Source organism: Falco punctatus (assembly GCF_963210335.1).
Source record: "Falco punctatus genome assembly, chromosome: 1".
In the NCBI taxonomy this organism is placed as follows: domain Eukaryota; kingdom Metazoa; phylum Chordata; class Aves; order Falconiformes; family Falconidae; genus Falco; species Falco punctatus.
In genome coordinates this window covers 2,044,592-2,066,853 of record NC_137580.1, presented here as the reverse complement: position 1 = coordinate 2,066,853, position 22,262 = coordinate 2,044,592, and the positions used below count along the sequence as shown (strand labels likewise).

The 22,262-nt window shown below is 38.1% G+C and overlaps 1 long non-coding RNA gene across 2 annotated transcripts; it reads right to left on the bottom strand.

Annotated features, from left to right (window-relative positions):
- Positions 1 to 2,230: 2,230 nt before the first annotated feature.
- LOC308061572 lies at positions 2,231 to 21,741 on the bottom strand. Of its 2 annotated transcripts, none has more exons than XR_013927276.1 (2): positions 9,413 to 21,741; positions 2,231 to 9,138 (listed from the first exon to the last, which is right to left on the bottom strand). It is a non-coding gene; the product is annotated as an uncharacterized lncRNA (long non-coding RNA). The 2 variants fall into 2 exon arrangements; XR_013927277.1 differs by having other exon boundaries at positions 10,118 to 21,741.
- Positions 21,742 to 22,262: the final 521 nt, after the last annotated feature.

Sequence of the window (22,262 nt, the reverse complement as noted above, 5' to 3'; positions counted from 1 at the left end):
TCAATGGAGATTAGAGCTCTATTGTGGATAAACAGATTAAAAATAAAATAAATTTTAAAATATTATATGAAAGCACATCAGAGTGAAAGATATTTCTAGTCTTTTCTATTTTCTGTAATTCTAAAGAGTCTAATGAATCTAAGACTAACAAATCATTGTGGCTAATAAGACTGCTTTATCTTTTGCCAGCATCTTGTTCAGGGTAATTTTTTTAAATGTATTTTATCAAACTGTTAATGTAGTTATACAACTGACACCTAACACATTAAAGGATACTGAGGCTTCTAAGGTAAATGTTCTTTCTGTGTTAATCCCCAAATTTCTTATTTACTCTCTGGTATAATTTTGGTATAAAATATATGAGTTAGCATGGACATTTGTGTTGGTTACTTATATAAAGAAAAAAGCAACAAAAGGCCAAACAAATACACCTTAATTCCTGATAAACCCACAGGAATATTGTCTTTGTTAATTTTCTGTCCTTGAAGAAGGGATGATTGAATATTTTACTTGCAAATTATTCTGTTTTGGGGATTTCTATTAATTTATCAAATATATTCTATATATAAATATATGCAAGAAGAAAAACTTTTGCCACTGGTAACACATTCTAACAGAACCAGATTTTCGGATCTGACTGCTGTAGTAAGATATCTAATGTTTTAATTTTTTGTGGCCTGTAACTAAATCTTTCAGGCAAAAGTACTGATCTGCACATCATTGTCCTGAAGCACGGAAGAGGAAGCTGTGTTGCAGATGGAATCCTTGCAAGGTAATCTAAAAAGATGAGAAAATTTTGCAGATTGTCATCAGCTTATCAGTTCTATAACACAGGACTGCAGCTTTAGCTGAGACATGTATCTGATAAATTTATTGGTTGTGATGATAGACTTCATCCTTTTGTATATGGCATATTCTTTCTTTGATCTTGGCCATTGGTACGGGATTATCAGATTTCCATCACTGAAAATAGTGCACTAATTTTACAGACAGGTATGTGCATTTTTTGCCCATGTCATCAATTCCTGAATTATACATATTCCCACATATGCAGACACAATGGTGGTTATCAAAGTAAAATGAATATCAGTAATACATCTTCAATTATGTTTTCTTCTGAAGAGGTTAAGTTGTTTCATTTCTGGACTCACAAAGGTTATGTGGGGGAAATAATAAAAAATATTTTTAAAATAGTAATCTAAGTGATCCTAAAGTATAAGCAATAGGAATATCAGTCTGGTGGTTAACAGAAAACTTACAGAAAATTTTTCATTTCCCTTGTTCCAGCATTTGTCAGATATAAATTGACTTTTTCAGAGACTGCTCAGGCTTCTGTTTGTATTTGCAGTTGATAATATATTATTATTTAGTGTATATTACTTGGCAGCATATTAAGCACAGATGTTTTATTGATTGAACTATTTATATAAATCTACAAACTTGGTTTATGTGTAATTGTTCTAAAATCTACAGTTCAACTTAGAGAAGAAGAAATACAAAAGGGGGAAAAGAGAGTTTGTAAATAACTAAAATTTCCCTAGTCCCATGAGTTCTATATTTTCTTCTATATAGTTTTCATTATATTACTTCAATACTTCCCTAAATAGTGATTAAAATAGTGTTTGGGGATTTTTATTTTTAGAGTAGTGGAATGAAAATCACATCTTTTGGCAGTGGATCAAGTTAAAAGGATCAATACATAGGAGAACTTACCTAGATGAGTTTAAACGGTGTATTATTATCATGGTGCTTTTGTCTATAAATTTTGAAGGGAGAAATCTGAAAGGAGTAAACTAGAATGTGCCTTACAATTATTGCATTTAATTTATGCTTCAACATAGTAGTGTGGGACCTAGAGAATGAATTATTCTTTTGAAGTAAATTTTGAGGAAAATTCAGAGTACATTCAGAGTACTAGTAAGAAACTAGTGTCATCTCTCTCTTCTGCTTTAGCAATCACTGTAACATATAAAACGTGTTTCTGTATTCTACAATAATTACTTAAGGTGGCAATGCATGTTTAACTCACATTCCTATATTATGATTTTAAATATCTTAATATTGCTTCACTTCAAAGGAAATGGAGGGTTGCTTATAACATAGCTGTGTTCTTCTTTCGATTTCTGCTAACAGCGTGTCAGTTTCCACCCCCTTTTGAAAATGGGAAGGTTTGTTTAAAGTACTCTCAATCACTCACAAAATAAATTACTTCCCCCCCCCCCCCCCCCCCCCCCCCCTTTGGGATACCCGATACATTCTGAAGCTATTTCAAAAAATGAGTACTTCACTGGAGTTACAGTACAACTGTTATTACTGAATTGATTGATACAAATCACAGTTTAATTTTTTTAGTGACGGCAACGTTGTAGGTATAAGCCACTGAAGGCACTTACATGTAAATATGATTTTCTTATAGTTCTGTGCAGTACTTAGAACTGGCTGTAGTCTTTCATGTACATTATGTTTATGAATACACAAATACTTGAATACTCAAAATTTTCCTAAATGATATAAACAGGAACAAAAACACCACCCTGAAACTCATTCACACTCACAAGAGACTTTTTAATTAACAGTTGCATCTGTGCAAGAATACTATATTTTGCAAAGTTAGCAGCAACATATAACGTATTATTAAATTTTGAAAATCTCAGTAGACCTGTTTAACAATTCAAGAACTAGTGTGGAATGATACCTCTGGCCTCCTGAGTCTAGTTTAGAAATAGCTAAATTTTCTGTAATGATATCATTAAATATTTAATAGTATAATATTTTGAACACCTTCCCAACATAAATGACATTAAAATTTAACCTGTTTAAACTGTTAAAGGTTATCTGAGAAAATTCCATTAGAATACACTTTCAAAGCCAATTAAAAATGCCTTGATATTAAAAGATGGCTTCTGTGAAGAAATTTAATTAATGTAAACAATAAAAAATAAAGATCAAAGTGAACAGGTGATTCTTTCTGAAGTATTTCATCGGGTTATGGAGTAGAATTCTGAAATATGTTTTATTTTGCAACATGGAACTATTGATCCTATGTAATCCTGATCAGAGTCTAGCTGCAATCCCAGTCCAATCACTCTATTAAATCATAGTAAAAGTTGTAAATATTTATCAAGGTATGAAGAAATACTGCCATTTTGAGATAAGGCAAGTTTTCATTGTATGGAAAAAAGGTCTAAAATATTACAGCGAAGTAAAGCTTTCAATATAAAGGAAAATAGTTTTTCTTCTGTTCTGGCCATAAATTATCCCCTTCTTACTGCTTGGTACCAACAGATATTCTAAAGGGACTCTGTGACTATAAAGTTGGTTTTATCTTTGTTGTTTTGTTTGGTGGTTGTTTTTTTGTTTGTTTCTTTTTTTTTTTTTTAACACCAACTACCTTTGCTACTTCATCAAGGACCTGTAGGCAGTAAGCTATGAGAATGCACACAAGATCTTATTGGAGTAACAATTCCTTCACTGTCAGCAGAGTGGGCGAAAAGCAGCTTATGGACCCAGCATCTGCCTTTACTGGGTTGACGTCCGATTATGATCACCAGCATCTCCATATACCAATATAGTATTTCATAGAATGGACAGAAAACAATTAGAAGTCACACATCAGCAGGGAGGAAGAATCATAACGATTTAATTGCAAGAAGCTGAAGGCAGCATTTTGACTTGGCATAGGCAACATCATTCGGGTCTTTAAAGACCTGTATCAGCTTGCAAATACAACCTTCATGTTGATCTCAGACAATTTCTGTTTCTTTTTAAATAAAAAGTGGAAAACTTATGACAGAACTGTTTCTTTTTTAGAGGTTTGCTCATGGAGGAGAAGTAAAAACATCAAAGACTTTTGTTTATTATTTGAAATACAGTAGTATGTATTACCAGCTTGACTTTTAAGATGACAGTAGTCAATTAAGGTAGAAGCAAAAGGAAACCTTTGTGAAATTTCTGTTCAATAAGATTTGCAGTCTATGGCTGTCATTCTCCAAATATTTCTGTATAAATTCAATCTAAATAATTTTATTGACTTTAATAGGGTTGTTCATGCATGCAATTGGCAGAACTGGGTTTTATTATCAAATCTGTAATGTAACCCAGGATTCATTAGGCATTATGTAATACGGAAAATGTTATAGTCATTCCTGTGAGAGCAAAACACTGTACACTACATTCATTTTTGTTTTAAAGGTAAACAAAAATAAATTGCAAAAGAAATAACAGACCATGTATCACACTTAATATTGTACCAAACAACGCTATTTTTGAAACTCAGACAAAATAATTCCATTTAATTGGAAAATCAGTCCCAACTTTGAATTGTCCATCATTGTCTTTAACTTAAGAGGAGGGAAACAAGGGGACGAAAAAGGCTGTGAGACTTGTGTCTACTAGAAAACATACAGTACAGTTTAAATCCATTCACAATGGCTTCTTGGATGAAAATGAGTGGTCACTAATTTAGAATGGATGTCAGAGACTACAATGAAGGGCATGGCTGTTGGGCTAGTACTTAGTAGGTGGAGACATGGAAAAACATTGGAGGAATCTGTTCATATGTGTGGCTGTTTAAGGCGATCTTCACTGACAATATCCAGCTTCTTAACAGTTTTGATTTTAACTAAAACAATATTTTGTTGTCCTTTCATATACTTTACCTTGATGGAATGATAAATATGCATATAATTCCTTGGATGTTTTGAACATGTAACACATTTAAGAATCGAGCATGGGCAGGAATTCTTGTAGACTTTGTAAGGTGCATGAGAAATCTGAGTGATTTCGGTAAAAGGATAAGACCTTACCTCCCATTGATTCCTATGAGCTATTTCCTTTTATCCTTAGTCTTTGCTAAGGATGCACATCCTTTCCTGTGGAAAGGATTCTCTTTCCATAGGGAACTGATAGTTCCCTATGGATAATTTTCTCTGTTTTGCAATTTACTTCTTAAATAGAGCAGAAAAAGATGTAGAAGTGTTTCACACAGATTTTGATTATGAGCAGTCTCTAGATTTTAAAAAAGGGTTCTTTCCATACCAAATATCATCACAAAGCTTCTTTACTTTTCAGTTATGTATTTTCTGATTGATAATCACCTTTCTGCAGGGCTTCTCTTCTTGAACCATCTTCCCAATTCTTAGTGGGTAGTTTCTCTTCTATACCCTCTACTCTCCATGAAACTATCTTATTCACTTCACACTTTGAAGAAATAAATATATTCAAGTCAAAACTTGAAGGGTGATAGTGCAGTTTTAGTAGAGTTCAGAGCAAGCAGTACTGACAAAATTCAGGCTTTCAAATGGATTCCAACTTGGAGCAATAATGTGAAGAATCTAGTCTGTTCTCCCTAGAGTACTATTTTAATCATAATTGAAGTAATAATTTACTCTGCTAGGGCCTGATTCTTCAAAATTTATTGATTGCAGTAAGCACTACTCATGACAGTCTGTGCCAGATTTGGTGTTCAGCATGAGAGCTTGCCTCTAGCTGTAATTTTTTCCATTCCTCTCTCTCTCCTACCTGCTTTCCATACAGGAATATTTTAATCTGCATGCACAACCACCATCTTCACATCTAAATTTTACATATATTTCTTGTAAGCCACTTTCCATTATCCAATCTGGTCTTTCTAATTTTTTACTTTATTTTATTTTTTTAATACAAATGTCTTTCATTGTCCTAAGTTAATATTTACCTATAACTGGATTCTAAGGGAGTAAAAAATTGAACTGTTCTTTCATTAAGTAAACGCCTTTGTATTTATGATATGTGATATTAATAATTTATTAGATAACATGTCATATTTTAGTCCAAAGGAAACATAATGGCTTTCACACTGGGGATCAGCGTGGGTCTCACCAAAGGAAAACTTGATTATTTGAACAAGACAGAAAACCTATTGATTTAATGTTTAGGACTCCAACAATTTCTCTACAGCATGAATGTTGTGTGAAGCTCAAAATGAAACTGAACACTAACCTTAGAATAAACCAGCAGACAGAGGGGGAAAAAACAAAGGCAGAAAAAAAAAGTGCAGAATTTTAATTACCTTATCAGTTATGTAAGTACAGTGCTTATTCACTTCAGCAGAAGTCATATATGTAGAAATAGATGGATGACATGGGATTTTAATTTTTATTTTTCACTTTATGGCTATCTTTAATGTTGAACTAAGCTTTTGAGAAAAAAAGAGCTTTGACTTAATACTGATGAGTAGGAGAAAATATTTGTGATTTTTTGCAATGATTTGCCAATTTTGCAAAGAACTGAAATATTTTAAAGCACAGCTGATCTTTGTTTATATTATATTATTTGTGATGTTTAAGGCAGGACAGATTCCTTCATTTCCTAGGGAGTAGCGGAAGGTGTATGTTCATATGATAAGCCTCCCACTCTCATAATTACTCAATAGAATTATCCATTCTTTCTTTTTTTTTTTTTTTTTTTTTTTTTCCCCCAGCAGGTATTCTTATAGCTATTACTGTATAGCTGTAAAACAGAGGAGGGTCTAACCAAATCCCAACCGACACTGTTCATGGGCCTTTGCAAACGGGGGTGGGAAGCATCTATACCTTCCCTCGCTTTTTGGTCCTGAGGTTAGACTGATCAAAGTGAGGAGAATGGGGGCTGAAGCTTTCATAACAATTACATGTAGGCAACTTTACCATGCCACACTGTGGAGTTCCTAGAACAAGACCACGCTTTATTTGGTTTTTGAATATCACTTGATTGACAGAGTGTACCTACATTCATTTTGCATTTTGTTCCTGCATCTTAGAAAAGATGAATACTCAGATGTAAAGATGCTTATCTCTTCCTTCAGACAACTCAACCTCAATGATTTGCTCTTTATGAATGGAACTCTACACATGCACAAATGTTTTCTTAAATCATTGATTAACACATACTGTATTTAATAACTGCTTCTTCACACTTCAACTTTTTAATTCATAAATTGGTTTATTAAGTCTAGTACAATGGGACCACGCTGGTCATATTATCTCTTGAAAGAACAGAATGGTACACACGATCAATCTCAAGACTTCTTCCTCTCTTTGTGTTGGAATCAGTGCCCACCAAGCTTCTGCATAAAAATGATTCAGACCTTTTTCATAGATCTAGGCACTATCATTAGCATCACAGGCAGTAAATTACACAGTCTGCTATCAGATTGACTAATAGATGTTCTGCTAAACCATCTGGCATGCTTCTATTAAAAAAAAAAAAAAAAAGGTGCTTTTTTTCAGATGGAAAAGACTTCCAAAAAAGTCTATCCATCATAGCTGAGCTCACTGCATCTTGAGTTCCTACCTATTGTATATTTATTCTTTTCACATTTTTTATATTTATTACTTTTCCTAGACCCAGTAAATCTGTGTTTTCTGTCTTTTGATCACATTTCTTTATAGGTACTCTTAAAGACTGAAATTTTTGAGTAAAGGAGATGGCATTAGGGAATAAAAGTAACTTTTAAAATGTTTTTTTTTCTCCTTTAAGGAATTTTTGATGTACGTATACAAGTTCATGTGGACAGCTATCACAGAACATGACATAGTGTACTTGTTTCCTTTTCCCCTGTCAGTCATCAGCTTGCTCAGTCTGTGGCCTTAAAATCCAAGCACTGTAATGCACTACGAAGAGATATTAACCATGAGGATGCTACTTTGTGCAAAATTCTGATTATTTTAAAAATATTTCAGAACTCCCTAATTTTATCAGCATATCCCTTAATATGTTTTCATTCTTTGATTCTTTTTTTAAAGGTAATAAGATCTCATTTTTCTAAGTATGTATGTAATATTAGGCAACTTCTGATATTGTGTATCTGAAAACCTCTACACTGTAAACATGAAATACATGTATGTTCATGCTCCTCAGAGAAGGTTAGTCTGACAATATGGTAGCCGTTTGAAAAGAAGAATTATTTCAGGTCAGAAGACAACCCACGACTAAGGAAGGATGAGACAAATAAAATTATTTTCTTGTAAGCTATGACTCCGAGCATGGGGTTTAAGTAAAAGCTTCTAACCCCAAGACAGACTCAGATGTTTGGGCTTTGTTGGCTTTGAAGATACAGAGGGACAAAAATCTAAAAGGGGAAACAATCTTAGTAGTCAAGAGGAGACAAGGCATGTTGCATCTACCATGATAGAACTGTCTAAAGATTAGATTTTCATTTACTAGATTAATAATCATTAATGAATACAGCACCTTGTGTTGTAGCTCATGACGTGTCCAAACCTCAGCGCAGCACCTGAGGGACCATCAGCACTCAGACTCTCAGGGAGAGGAAGGCAAAATGGCAGTTTATTGAAAGACACAGGCACTTATATACTAGTAACAGAGCCATCCCCTTTGTGGGCGGTTTTCTACTTAGTTCCTATGTTTCCATCACAACACGTGATCTTCCGCATCGCCATATCCCTATGCTACTACAATTCCCCCCTTCCATGCTAAGAAAGATACAACATTAAGTGCATTGGTGATGATGGTCAGTCCTGTGAGCTAACAAAACATACTATCCCTCTACTGTGCCTAAGCGAGACTTAATAAATGCTACTAATCTATTAAAAATGCAAGGTCCAAAAGCTAAAAGCAACATGAGAATAAGAAGAGGACCAGCAAGACTAGATAATAAAGTGGTTAGCTAGGGTGATTGGTTAAACCAGGATTCATACCATGCTTGCTGTGCCTCATGTTCTCGTTTATGCTGTAACAAACCCTCATGCAATTTCGCTAGTGAATCTCTAACTATGCCCATGTGGTCCGCATAAAAGCAGCACTCTTCCTGCAGGGCTGCACAGAGGCCTCCTTGTTGTAAGAAAAGAAGGTCTAGGCCCTGCCTATTCTGTAGGACCACCTCCGATAACAAGGATAGGGGTTTCTCTAGGGCCAAGATAGATTGTTCAAGACTTTCTAAATCCTCATCAACTGCTGCGCGCAAGGAGGTCCAGCCGTTCCGTTGTCGAACTAGGGAGGTGACACCAGTCGCCGTTCCAGTGATACCAAGTGCCATGAGGGTTGTGACTGTTATGGCCATTATCGGCTCCCTCTTGACCCAGGCAGGTGGTGGTTGTTTTTCCCAGTGTGCATATATGTCCTCCGAAGGACGATACAGAATCCTTGGCATAACTAAGACTTGGATACAAAAATCCAATGTAATCCAAAAATCCTTTTAATGTTATTAAAAGGTTCAAGTGATACACACGGTACAAGGCCCTTCCTGGAACGAATCCACCACCCTCATTCTCTGGGAATAACCCATTTGACATTTCCACTAAAGGGCTGTTGAGAGACGTTATAAGCACACAACAAGACCCAGCTCCTTTTCACCCGGCCCAGACTCGTTCCCCCCCCACCCCGCCCCCGATCGTTAACATCGTGAGGCCAATATTAGACTTCTCCCACTTACATGAACCGGGGTTATCCACCATAGAGAAATTATAGGTGCCATTCCAAGCAATACCTTCATAAAATGGGGGTTTGATGCCATAGCATAACCAACAGGGGTTAGTGAGTTCGGATTAGATTCATTCAAGGTCAAATACATCATCTGCATTACGGACCAAAGGGGATAAGGGTCAGGGCTTTTGGTATGAGTCCTTTGAGGGACACGAATTGTACCTTTAGTCGCTTCGGAAGTTGTTTCAGGGGCGTGGGTCTGTGGGGGTAGAAGCCCTGAGATTACTACATTGGGGCCTAGGGGTTGAGGTTGAGGAGTGTACCGTGGGCGTTCTTTTATTATTTTAATAAGGGTGCCCCTATCAGTACCTGATGTCCAAAGCATTACTCCTCAAGTTTTGCCAATAAACCAAGCTGGATCGGACGGGTTAGTGACGTTTATCCAGAGGTACCTACAAGTCCCATGGTGCCATACCATCCCACCATCAGTTTTGGAAGAGGTCTTACAGCCAAAGGGACCCCACGCTACCGTAAGAAATCTACCAGGTTGACTCGGGGTCCACGCTGTGGCAATAGTTTTGCAGCCCCAGTAGGCACAATAAAATAACCAGGGGAATTACAATAACTTCTACCAGGATTCGAACTTAGGCACCTATATGTATTCCCACCCCCAGTGTCCCATCTGCTACTGTTACCAGCACAATTCGGGGCTCGCCAACCATCCAGTAGATCTGGGCCCATCAGCTGACAGACCATGACATCGAAGGAGGGAGCACACAGAGTCACTATAGATTGTGGTATTCGCAATTCTTGAAGTTGTATCAGTGTCCCGTTGTACAGGCAATCAGCGTTGACCAAGGACACCAAAACCAGTAGCAGTGCTAAAAACTTCGGATCCTTCCTTCTCCCTGTAAAAGAATCTAAAATCATGCATTATTATCACGGTTAAGGTCAGGTTTGATACATTTTGCGGGGACCCACCTAACTTGTGGTTCCTCAGGATGAGATACAGCTGTGTATCCCCGACCAAAAACTACCAGTGACCACCCAGGCAGCCATGTATCTGTTTCCGGAAAATGCACTAACACTTTTGCTTTTATATCAGTCATGGGAAGATTATAGTTTTTTCGCATGGGTGTACAATCTGTTCCATGCCTATCAAATTGATTCCAGAGATACAGCACTTTCATTAAGACATCATCCTGTTGATCTAAAGGGACATGTGTTTTCTTTTCTATAATGTGATTTAAAGATTCTTTCAATGTACGGTGAGCACGCTCTACAATCACCTGACCTGTTGTGTTATAGGGGATACCATGTGTGATAGTGATATTCCAAGGATCTGCCCATTATTTTACAGATTGGGCCACAAAATTTGGTCCATTGTCCGTTTTGATGTTATCTGGTTTTCCTAGCCACGTCATTGCTGTCTGCCAATGTCTTATCGTTTCTTTCGCACGGGCTCTCCTTTTAGATGTAACAACTAAGACACCACTATAGGTATCTATAGTTACAAACAGATTAGAATTAGGTTTAAAAGGTTCATAGACTGTAACATCTGTTTGCCAAGCCACTGATGGAGCCAGTCCCCGTGGGCTGACTCCCATTTGCCAGAGTGGTGATGTTTGACAGTGTGGACACATTGCCACGATTTCTCGAGCTTTTGAAAATGATATCCCTGTAGTTTTTCCTAAGCTCTTTGAAGTCAACTAACTTTTCTGTAGACCTGCTGCAGACCCCAACAATTCCCCCTTTTTGTTTTTTGAACAGCTAGTACCAGGTTTGCCATGTTCTGCAGGGCCCTTGCAAACATGACAGCAACCAAGGCAATAGCAAACAAACAATACTGCCAAGTGAGTGAATGGATCCCCAAAAGGCTGACGTTTTCTCAGATTTTGGTAAAATGTTGCCACAATGGGGGACCTAAAATCCATGTAGCACGTACCATCGAAATCCTCACAGCCATGTTCTTGAGCCAACAATAAAACCCAATAGTTCCTCTGTTTTGTATATAATGGTGACAAATTTGACTCACATTCTTAACTGCCTAACAAACAAGGTATCGACATTCAAAGTGCAAACAATATTGACTTCTTTTGGGTTAACATTATGCAGAGGTAATCAATTATCAAAAATATCAAGACTTTCAGTAACATTCTTCATTCCCCGCATACATTCACTTTTTTGCGACACTGTCTGCAAGTCAGTTTCAAGGAAGGGCACACCAAACAAGGACTGCTTCAGCAAGGAGGCCACACATTAGTTGTTGGGTTGACTGGCGGCAGCAGCGCTCCGACGATCCGGCACGCTAAGCTCAGGCCATACACAGCGAGCAGGTATCCATCGCGGACCTTCATCTGTAGAAACACAAGCATCACCTCTCCCCCAAGTTAACAATTCATGCGATCGCGACCAATGTCCGGTACGAGGGTCTTTCATGCGTACTAAGACACCTTGTTACCAATTGACACAAAATGTCACACAGTGGAAGGCACCACATTGTCAACAGAGATTTTCAGAAAGTTCAAAACATAACATGCTTTCTTTAATCGTGCCTCTGGGGTCATTCCCTTCATTCCCTTTTTTTTTTTTTTTTTTTTTTTTTTTTCCCAAGTTAGTGCCACTTTAGTAATAGACTCACACCAATTCATACCCCCAGCTAAAAATACACACGCTACGCAGGCTTTGTTATGTAAAAGGTGATAGGTTAAAACTACTCATTCACACGCTTCCACCTCCCCTATGCTTGGTCCTGGTGTGGTGCCCACACGCTGCTCCCCCCTTGTGCAGGCATCCTGGTTTTTCTCATCCTTCTGTCCAACTCTCTTATCTCTCTGCGAATACAGTTTCTTTGTCTCCCTTGGCCTTGCATATGTCCTTCATAACAGCTGCAGCTTGTTACACCTTTGGCCTGCTCAGCCTGCTATTACAACAAAGTTACTTGGTCTGGATTGCTCAAAATATGCCCATTGACTTCCAGCCATTCCACAAATCCCCCTTTTTGTTTTTGAGCGATCCAGACCCCTTTTATTATTCTGTTCATAATTATCATAAAGCAATTCCATACACAGCCCAATATCATTAAAAAGATTACAATGGCAATTAATACCGTTATCCCGTGCAGTAACAAATCTTTTAACCATCCAGTAATTCCAAAACTCTGTAGCCAGTCCGTTAACCCGTTCGCAGTCTTTATGGCCTGTACATTTTTTCTTAACTCGGCAAGCTGCTTATGAATACAGTTTGAGTGATCAGTCAAATTCATATGCTTTCCTTAGCGCTGTTCACTATAGGCTACTCTCTACTGTTCATGCTGTTTCCTTATCTTCTAGAGGTGAGATCACATTCCTCCTTTGTTTCTGTCTCATCCTAGTTTCTTCTCATACTCCCTTAAAGTTATTTAACTCTTTGCTGCAGGATCTCAGCTGCACATCGTCAAAGCAAGGACAAAACTGCACATCAATGTCAAAACAACCCACTGTCTCTGTTCAGTACAATTCTATAATTTCCTCCGCCCCTTGGGCTGATGTATTTAGGCAACCAGTCTGTGTCAGGTAGTTCATTGCTGGCTGCGTTATCACAGTTTTTTGAATCCTCCTCTTCATCTGAACTAGACGAAGGGGGGGTTGCCATGTCCAAATAACTCGGCAGCTGTTCTTGCCGGTGCCATGTTTGGGTGTTGTCCCCTGCTTTGTCTATTCTGCGCAATCTGTCTTCACCTTGCCTAATAGCCTCCCACACACCACTTTCTTTTGCCTTATCCCTTTCCTGCAGTTCTTGTTCCTCAACTTTTAGTCTCCGCAGTAAATTTGCCAGGTCATCTGTCAGGTATAAGTTCTTTTGATCCCGCTTTGCATTCTTATCTTCTACCGGATAGCATTCTGCCTTTCTTTCTGACGGTGGGCTGTCTGGTAAATTACCCGGTGGACTAGGAGGAGGACTAAAAGGTTTAGAGTCCCCTGCTAATGAAGTGCCCACCTGTGCTTCCTGATTTATTCCCAGAAGCCAAAGACACTCTGTACCAAACATAGATGCTCCCACCGCAGCCCATATTTGAGCCCCTTCACGTTTTTTGTCCATAACACGACATATCTTACCCCAGGTTGAACCCCATGCCATCGTGCCCGTTTTCTCAGATTCCCAAATTTCTTGTTCAAAATTTTCCCACAGTTCACAATGCATAATATCTTGCAGGTTAACAATCAGCCCTCTGCCCCTCATCCATAGGATGATTTCTGTTATATCTTTCCGCAGGCATTTTCCCCCCGCCTCCTTCACCCATTTTTTCAATACCTGTACCACGAAATCAACATTGACATCTTTTTTCCGGCTTCATCACCCCTCCGGAGGTCGAGCGTCATCCAGCGCGCTGCCTCCCAGGCTCACGTTGGGGTCACCACTTGTTGTAGCTCAAGACGTGTCCAAACATCAGCGCAGCACCTGAGGGACCATCAGCACTCAGACTCTCAGGAAGAGGAAGGCAAAATGGCAGTTTATTGAAAGACACAGGCACTTATATACTAGTAACAGAGCCAGCCCCTTCGTGGGCGGTTTTCTACTTAGTTCCTATGTTTCCATCACAACACGTGATCTTCCGCATCGCCATATCCCTATGCTACTACAATTCCCCCCTTCCATGCTACTACAACCTTGTCTATGCCATACACTTTAAATGTGCTGTTTGTAAGATATTACAAAATAGCCTGTTTCTTAGCTTACATGACATCTGTCAGAGCAGCAGAAGACAGTCTGATGATGTATTTCCTAATTCATTCATACAAGCACGCGTTTTGTGCTTCCTGACTTCTCAACTGTAATTGTGCCTAAAAGTGTTATGAAATTACATTCAGATAATCATTAAAATAGTTGTGTTAGCCAACAGTACCTATGTTGTCTTTATAGTTGAATAATGGCACCATTTGGGATTTCCTGGGAAGAATTGTTACTGGAAAAGGTTGGCAATGACATGTAACCTCTGTATATGATCTGTGTGTTAGCTGCCATGACAATGCAGCTACATTTGCACAAGGTATCTTCAAACCCCAGTTTTATATTGCCTATATCTACCCAACTCCTATGGTTTTATACGCATTCCAGAAAGCTTGCCAGGAGTTTGTCAAGGATGAGATACACAGGAATGTTTCAGTAGCAAGTTCACAGGAGAGGTATCTCTGAAAATGAGTATAAGTGTGTTAAAAGGCTGTGTAAAACTTTAGTATGGTCTGAAATATGGAATTCTAAACAGACAGAATTCTTCACAGTAAGTTTTGGATTTTGTGTTAAGGATGTTCTACTGGCTGAAAAACTTTTTGTACTGCTATGCCACCACACTGTTACAAATAATAGCGCATGAAATTACCAGTCATTGTACACAGTGGGTGACACTACAGATTGAACATTTACCAGAGAATAAAGAAATTATTTTATTTTCCTTTTCGAGTATATAAAATGTAGCTAAGACTGTTGTAAGAAGGAAATACAAAGATGAATAGGCATTTCTAAGAACAATACATACTGTCTTCTTCTTGTGTTACAATACAGAATTGTTATAGCACTATATTCCTAGTGGATCAGATATTTTCAGGGGGATTCTTGCACTACGCAAACAACATACATTGTTTTAGTGATACCAAAACCACCTCGTTCCAAAATTTTTTTGTATCACTTCCTCTGTGCCATAATATTCACTACTTCTGTCTCTACATGTGTTACTTAAACATTCTCTGAATTGTATTAAGGCAAATTTTATTAACAAAATTAAAATATAACACACTTCCTAAGATGTATCTTCTAAGTAATGTATAATTTCATGTGTTTAGCTACAAAAATGGTGAAAAATATTGGTTTAGCATAGAATAAAAATTTAACTTTCTATTACTGTAACACAATACTGTATTTCTCTAGTCGCAGAATACATGGATCTTAGATTAGATTTCAGATTTGGCAATTTCATGGTATCCCTGTATTGTTGTGATGGTTGCTACCAGTATTTATTTATTTTTTCCCTTATGGGAACATAGAAAAAGAAAAGTAGGAAGACTGATTAGGTCAAGTGGAAGGAGGGAGAAATTCCAGCCGTGAGCAGCTGCATATTCTTGGAAAGAAAAGGTTCAAAATACTGATAGGTGTGAGGATGGCAGAGTACAGAGCTGGAAGCAGAAGTTTATGCAGCATCCTTGCCAAGAGAAGACTGTGTCAGAGAGTGACCTCAGTTATGATGGAGAGAAAAGTGCCTAAGAACAAGGAAGGATTCTGTGGAGTTTTCTGAAACTCAGAAAGTCAACAAGTTAACCAAAACCAGGCCTTGAAAAATAGGCCCTCCCTGGAAGGAAACAAATTTAAACTTTTTTTTTTTTTTTTTTTTTTTTCCCTGTTCTGTCTTTCAATGTTCTTTCAAATTGACTTTTGAAAAATATGTAATAGTCTAACTTATGTTTGCATAGCATCTGATTTCCTCAGGTGTAAAATCCTCTTGCTCTTTATTAAAAATGTTTACTACAAAGAAAAGTTATTGCAGTTCAGAACATCTCCAGGGACTTCTAGACTTTCATTACCACAAAGGACTGATATCTGTGTTGATGTTTATGACATTGTACCTTGTATCATTTGCAAATCAGTAATGAGCAGCAGGCACATTTCATGTGTTTGCTAGCCATTTATGTTTATTCAAAATTAAAACTTATTATAGGGAAAGTTTTCATGCTAAGAGCTGACCGTTGCCTTAATAGTTACAGAATGATATTGTAATTTTAACAGAATAACAATTTCATAATATTTAAATGACTCTCAAGAAATAACTTCACATAGCTGGAAAGACATTGTAGTAAACGCAATAATGTCTAGACCAAGAAGAAAAGGTCAAAACTGCTTCTTGGATAAGTTAGGATTAATGATCCTGGAGGAAGGTGTTTGCATTTAAGTGAATCACCAGAAACCATTATACGAAGTTGTAACTATATTAAAAGAACAAAATCAGCAGTGCCTTTCCTGCTGTGGTTTTCAGCCTAAAATATGGGTTTAGCCTAAAATTATCTCCTTTAAATGGAATCTGACATAGAGGACAATTTGAACATACACCAGACCTAAACCTTATCTTCTACATTTGGCAAGCATGTGCAGTTTGTCAGCAAGGTACAAAAAAAGGAAAGAAAAATAAATATTTTCAAATTGAATCTTGATGTAAGCAGAATAAAACCAGTTTTCTTTTTCCTTGTTTTTAGTTTGTTTTTTGTTTTTGGGTGGGTTTTTTTTGGTTTGGTTTTGTTTGTTTGTTCATTTTTTGCTTTTTGTTTTTGTTTTTGTTTTTTGGGTTTTTTTTGGTGTGTCTTAGGTCTGGCTAACTATTTCCTGATTTGTAAATTTACATTTTAAAATGCTTTTTATTTGTTAGCTTTTGTATGAAAAAGTTTTCAGGGTAAATGATTAAGAGAGAACTTCATCACTTTATGTGGCATTCTTAAAGTTGAATGCAGGAACACTTTCCAAACAGTACAACTATATATTATTTTGAAGAGGTGTGAAAGGCAACAAGATAACACTCATGTTAGAGGCATGGGCAAGTGTGAGGCCATACCCATATGACAGAGTATGTGAGAAAGCATCTTTTTGCTGGCTTTAGCCGGGAAGGGTTCTTAGTAGAAAAGAAAATGCAAAGAGCATAAATACTGAAGAAATCTACAAAAAGAAGTTGTGGGCCCATTTTAGGCTTTAAAATAATCCAATTGCTGTAATTATAAGAGTAAGACCTAAATCAGGCAGCAGCAGTTTATCTCTAATGAACTCTGATCTTGTTTTCCTTGTTTTAACCTTTATTCAGGAAATGTCTCTTTCTTTGTATAGATCTGTGTGTCTTTGCATATGCATATAATCAGGAACATTAATATGCATTATTTCTAAGGAAAAGGCAAAATGTATATTTTGCGAGTATATAGCAATATGGCAACCCTCTTGCAGGATTTTGTCCTCCTAGAAATGAATTCCCTAGTTGCAATAGATTCTGGAAATATGATAGAACAAACGATACAGTAGTTAATGATCTTTGTTTTCTTCTCCCAAAAGCACATTTTTAACTCACATTCTGTTTCTCTTGAAATATTCTCCTACTTTAACAAGACATAAAATGCACAGTAACCTTTGGAAAAAAATGAGAAAACTCACACGGTGATTTGAAAGTACAGCACTTAAATCATTACTAGATCAAAGACTTGATCTCTTCCTGCCTCTAATTTCATCCTGGTACTTTATAGTCAGAGGAAATTGAAATGTATCTACGGACACATTCATTTACCTATTGTAAGTACCTAAGATGCCTAATAAAATATTATATAATAGCATTATCTTGAAATTATTTTTAGTTTAAATAAACACCATGTCCCACTCAAGGTAGAAGAACTACAAAAACAAGTGGAAATATTTCCTAGAAAATGAAGAACCAGATTTTGTAAAAAGGAGTCGTCTGAGATTAGCATCTCTCAACATTTTTAAATTACCTACTTCAGCACTGCATACAGCTGACTCTCAGTCAAACATTATCCAAAAAGGAATCTCTACATCCAGGTTAAGTTTCCAAATGTCCTAGACCTTCATGCAGAGAACTGTGAGACCTCACAAGGCAATTCTTATTCAGATCCAGTGCATTAAAAGTCTAAGCTATCTTATCTGGAAATATGAACAGGTGTTAGGCAGAGGAGGCTTTCAATTTCACTTTCCTGTGGCTGACTTTATTGCCTTGCAAGACCTTGTAAAGAGTTGTTAGATTAGCTCAGAGTTCATACAGCTTCATGGGGCTTGATGTAAATCTGTTTCTTCCGCAGGAAAGCAGAAAGTCACTGTTTCAAAGATTTTGAGGGATGGTAGTGTAACTTACCCTTCTGCAGAACAAGCTCGTGTTAGGCCATTCTCACATGCACTTCAGTGCCCTTCTCTGTGTTAGGATGTTAAAAAAACAGTCTGTCAATTCCTTGGAGAGTACTTAATGATTAGACTTCAGGTGATTTTCCTCTGAAAGATGTGCCACTGTGCAGAAATAATTTAAGACTCATCAGACCATAACTTTCTAGCTCAGTGAGTAGGACGCTTACCTGCGAGAAGGATAGATTTAGATTGGGATTTCTCCCCCAAGCTAGTTTGTGAGATTTTTCATCAAATATACATTTGATAAAAGACCAAAATACATTTGTTTGAAGAATCAAAAGCTGAGACTCTTAGAGTTTGGGGCCAAGGAACTCCCTGCTAGATGAAGGCAGGTTAGCTACGTTCCCCACGGCTGAGCAGCTGAAGGCATTGCAACTGGGGAGATGGCAGCTGTTAGTCTGTCCTGTCCAAAGCTGAGGAAAACAGTGAATCTAGGTTGTCTCCTACCAGGTCAAATTCTCTAACCAGAAGAGGGAAATCGCATAGTTACTCCTAGGATGTTTTGTTTGTTTGTTTTTTCAGTACAAGTATCTTTAGCTGCATGTTTTGTCCAGAGTTCAGTGCTTTTAGGATGTTGTATTTGTTCTCAGAGCAGTCTAACAGATCAAACTTTTAAAGGGAAAGAAAGAAGACTGCCTACTTTGGAAATCATAGTTCTCCAAAACCTGTGCTTTTAAGACAGGAAAGGGATCATTGTATACTGTCCTTCAGAAGCATTACTAGACAAAGCTTGAAACTACTACAGAACTTGTGAACCTAAAGACCATAAACTTTTCTTGTTAAAGTGCTCTTAACGTACGTAAACTCCTTTCTGGGGGTATTGGGTTACATACCTAATTCCCTTTGACTTCAGCAGTATTCAAGGACATTTAAGAAAGCAAGAGTTTGTCCCAACTACTTCTTAATAGTAGTGTGGTAATCAGTAGCAGGGGTATGCTGAGATTTCTTTATAAATAAGTTTCTTATTTATTTGTAAATAAGTAACATGACTGCAATTAAGCATATTAGCTTTCACAATATTTGAATAATTCCATTTTCCACTTTAGACCATTCAGTAACTATAGCCGCACATAGCTCACATCTGCAGAATGCAACAGCTTCCTTCCAAGCTATGCCTGAGTTTCTCGGTACGAGGGTGGATGAAGTGAACAAGCAATGAGTAGAGGCATTAACAACATACTAAGGATGCACTACAGAATCAGTCAAGTAACCTTAGATACCCTATGTACAATAAGTTTATACTAAACCTGTTTAGAAAATTTCTTATAAACCTTATCATCAAAGGTGTGGTCTGACCCTTCTCAAAAAAACTGGCAAGCTGTCATTTAGACACAACTTCTGTGAGAAAAATCTTGCTTGGTGATGTAATATCATTGTGCCTGGGAAATAATTAACTAGGGGAAAGAACAATGTGGAAAGCAGAAAGTGGTTCATTCTGCATTAAATTAGAAATAATAAGTTTTTCTCCATCATGAAGAAAGATAGGTCTTATGCATAGTATGATCCCAGCTATTAATAAATAAAAGTGAAAAATTCTGAAACTGATGTAATAGCAATGTTTTATTGCCATGCATATTTAGGTAAGTCCCACTACATTTTTTTTATTTTTATTTTTTTTCCCTTAGTTGTAACCACCATTGCGAAGCAGTTACTATGCCTATCTTATTTAGTCCTTATTTTTGTACACGTATTCTTGGCTCAAAGTCACCAGTGGTGTCAAAATTTTGGTTATTAAGGTGAAGTCAATCAAAACAATCTTCTTCCATCTGAAGAGTTTTAAAAGCAACAGCCAAATGTAAGATGGGAAATCATGATTCAGGAAGTGAGGATCCTTCTCTGTCAAAACTATAGTACATCCTACAACAAAAGTTAAAATGCTGCTACCGTATTTTAGAGTTTTATGGTTTCTGCCACAAGTACAGAAATTAGGGCAGCCCATGCTCTGGAGACTCCAAGAATTTCTGTCTGTCTCCAGACTGAAAGACATCAACAAAAGAGAGGATCTTCCTTCACTCCAGAAATCTGCCGCTACAATTATTTCAAGACATGAGTTTGGATCAGGTACCACTAGGCACAGTATGGCGCTAATATATTCATTTATACTAACAAACTTGCTATTTTGAATGTTCCTTTTTTTTTTTTTTTTTTTTTAATGTATTGGTAAATTGCCTAAAGCTGGAATCCCCAAAATAAAAGCACCTGAAATCATATACACAAACTCTAAAGCATAGAGAACTCTGAAGTACGGTAAATTCAAAAAAAGTAGCAATATATTTGTAAATCTGTTTGGACTTCTAGTTAATGAAAACACCTATCTCCCCCATATTATTATAAGTCCAGCTATTAAAGACACACTTCAAGACATAAACCCAACAACGAAGAGCATAAAGAACAGTAATTGGAACTATTAGTGACATCTCAATTTGCCTCTTCATTTCGAAGTCCACACAAAGTTCCCACTGCAGAGTAGTGCCACTGCAGAGTAGTGCTTGAGTAAGGTGCTAGGTAATACATAACTGAATTACAATGAAAAGAAAATGTTTCATATTGCCTTAAAGCTGCTACACTTCTTTTTCCTATGAAATACTGAACCACAGAAGAGTCACTGTATAGCTGGCTATCTTTTGATAACTTTTTAGGAAATTGCATGTTGTGTTATAAAAATTAATTTTCTTATCTGATCTACAAACATACTTCTTTTTTGGTCATCATTTATAAACTCTTTTGTTTTAACTTCCTAGAAAAACGTACAATTAAGATGTTTAGTTGTGATAGTTCTGGATGAAATAACAAGGTATAAAAGCATTCAGATTGCAATAAATATTTTGTGATAATTTAAAGGAATATTATATTGCCATGTACTGTATGTCATTATACTGGGCGACAGGGGTGGCTTCTGTTAGAAGCTGCTAGAAGCTTCCCCTGTGTCTGATGGAGCCAATGCCAGCCGGCTTTGAGATGGACCTGCTGCTGGCCAGGACTGGGCCCATCAGCAGCAGTAGTAGCGCCTCTGGGGTAACATATTTGAGAAGGGGGAAAAAAAATCTGCTAAACAAATTGCAGCAGAGGAGAGGAGTGAGCATGTGTGAGAACAACAGCCCTGCAGACCGCCAGGTCAGTGAGGAAGGAGGGGCAGGAGGTGTCCAGGTGCTGGAGCAGAGATTCCCCCACAGCCTGTGGTGAAGCCCACGGTGAGGCAGGCTGTGCCCTGCAGCCTGGGGAGTTTAACGGTGGAGCAGGTACCCGCCTGCGGCCTGGGGAGGTTAACGGTGGAGCAGGTACCCGCCTGCGGCCCGTGGGGAGGACCTTGACCGCGAAGCAGGTGGATGCACCCGAAGAAAGCTGTGACCCTGTGGGAAGCCCCTGCTGGAGCAGGATCCTGGCAGGGCCTGTGGCCCCATGGAGAGAGGAGCCCACACTGGAGCATGTTTGTGTCCCCGTGGGGCACCCAGGCGGGAGCAGTGTGTGAGGAGCTGCAGCCCATGGGAAGGACTCGTGTTGTTGTAGAAGTTCATGGAGAAGTGTGTCCCGTGGGAGAGACCCCACGCTGGAGCAGGGACAGGGTGTGAGGAGCCCTCCCGTGAGGGGCAGGAGCGGCAGAGACAGCGTGTGAGGGACTGATGGCAGCCCCGTCCCCATCCCCTGCGCTGCTGGAGGGAGGAGGTAGAGACATTGGGGGTGAAGCTGAGGCCTGGTGAGAAGGGAGAGGCGGGGGAAGGTGTTGTAACGTTTGCTTTTATTTCCCATTATCCTACTCTGATTTGAATGGTAATAAGTTAAACTAATTACTTCCCCAAGTTGAGTCTGCTTTGCCCATGACAGCAATTGCTGAGTGATCTCCCTCTCCTTATCTTGACCCAGGAGTTTTTTGTTACGTTTTCTCTCCCCCGAGGGGCTGGCTGAAGGGAAGGACAGAGCCGCTTTGGTGGGCACCTGGCGCTCAGCCA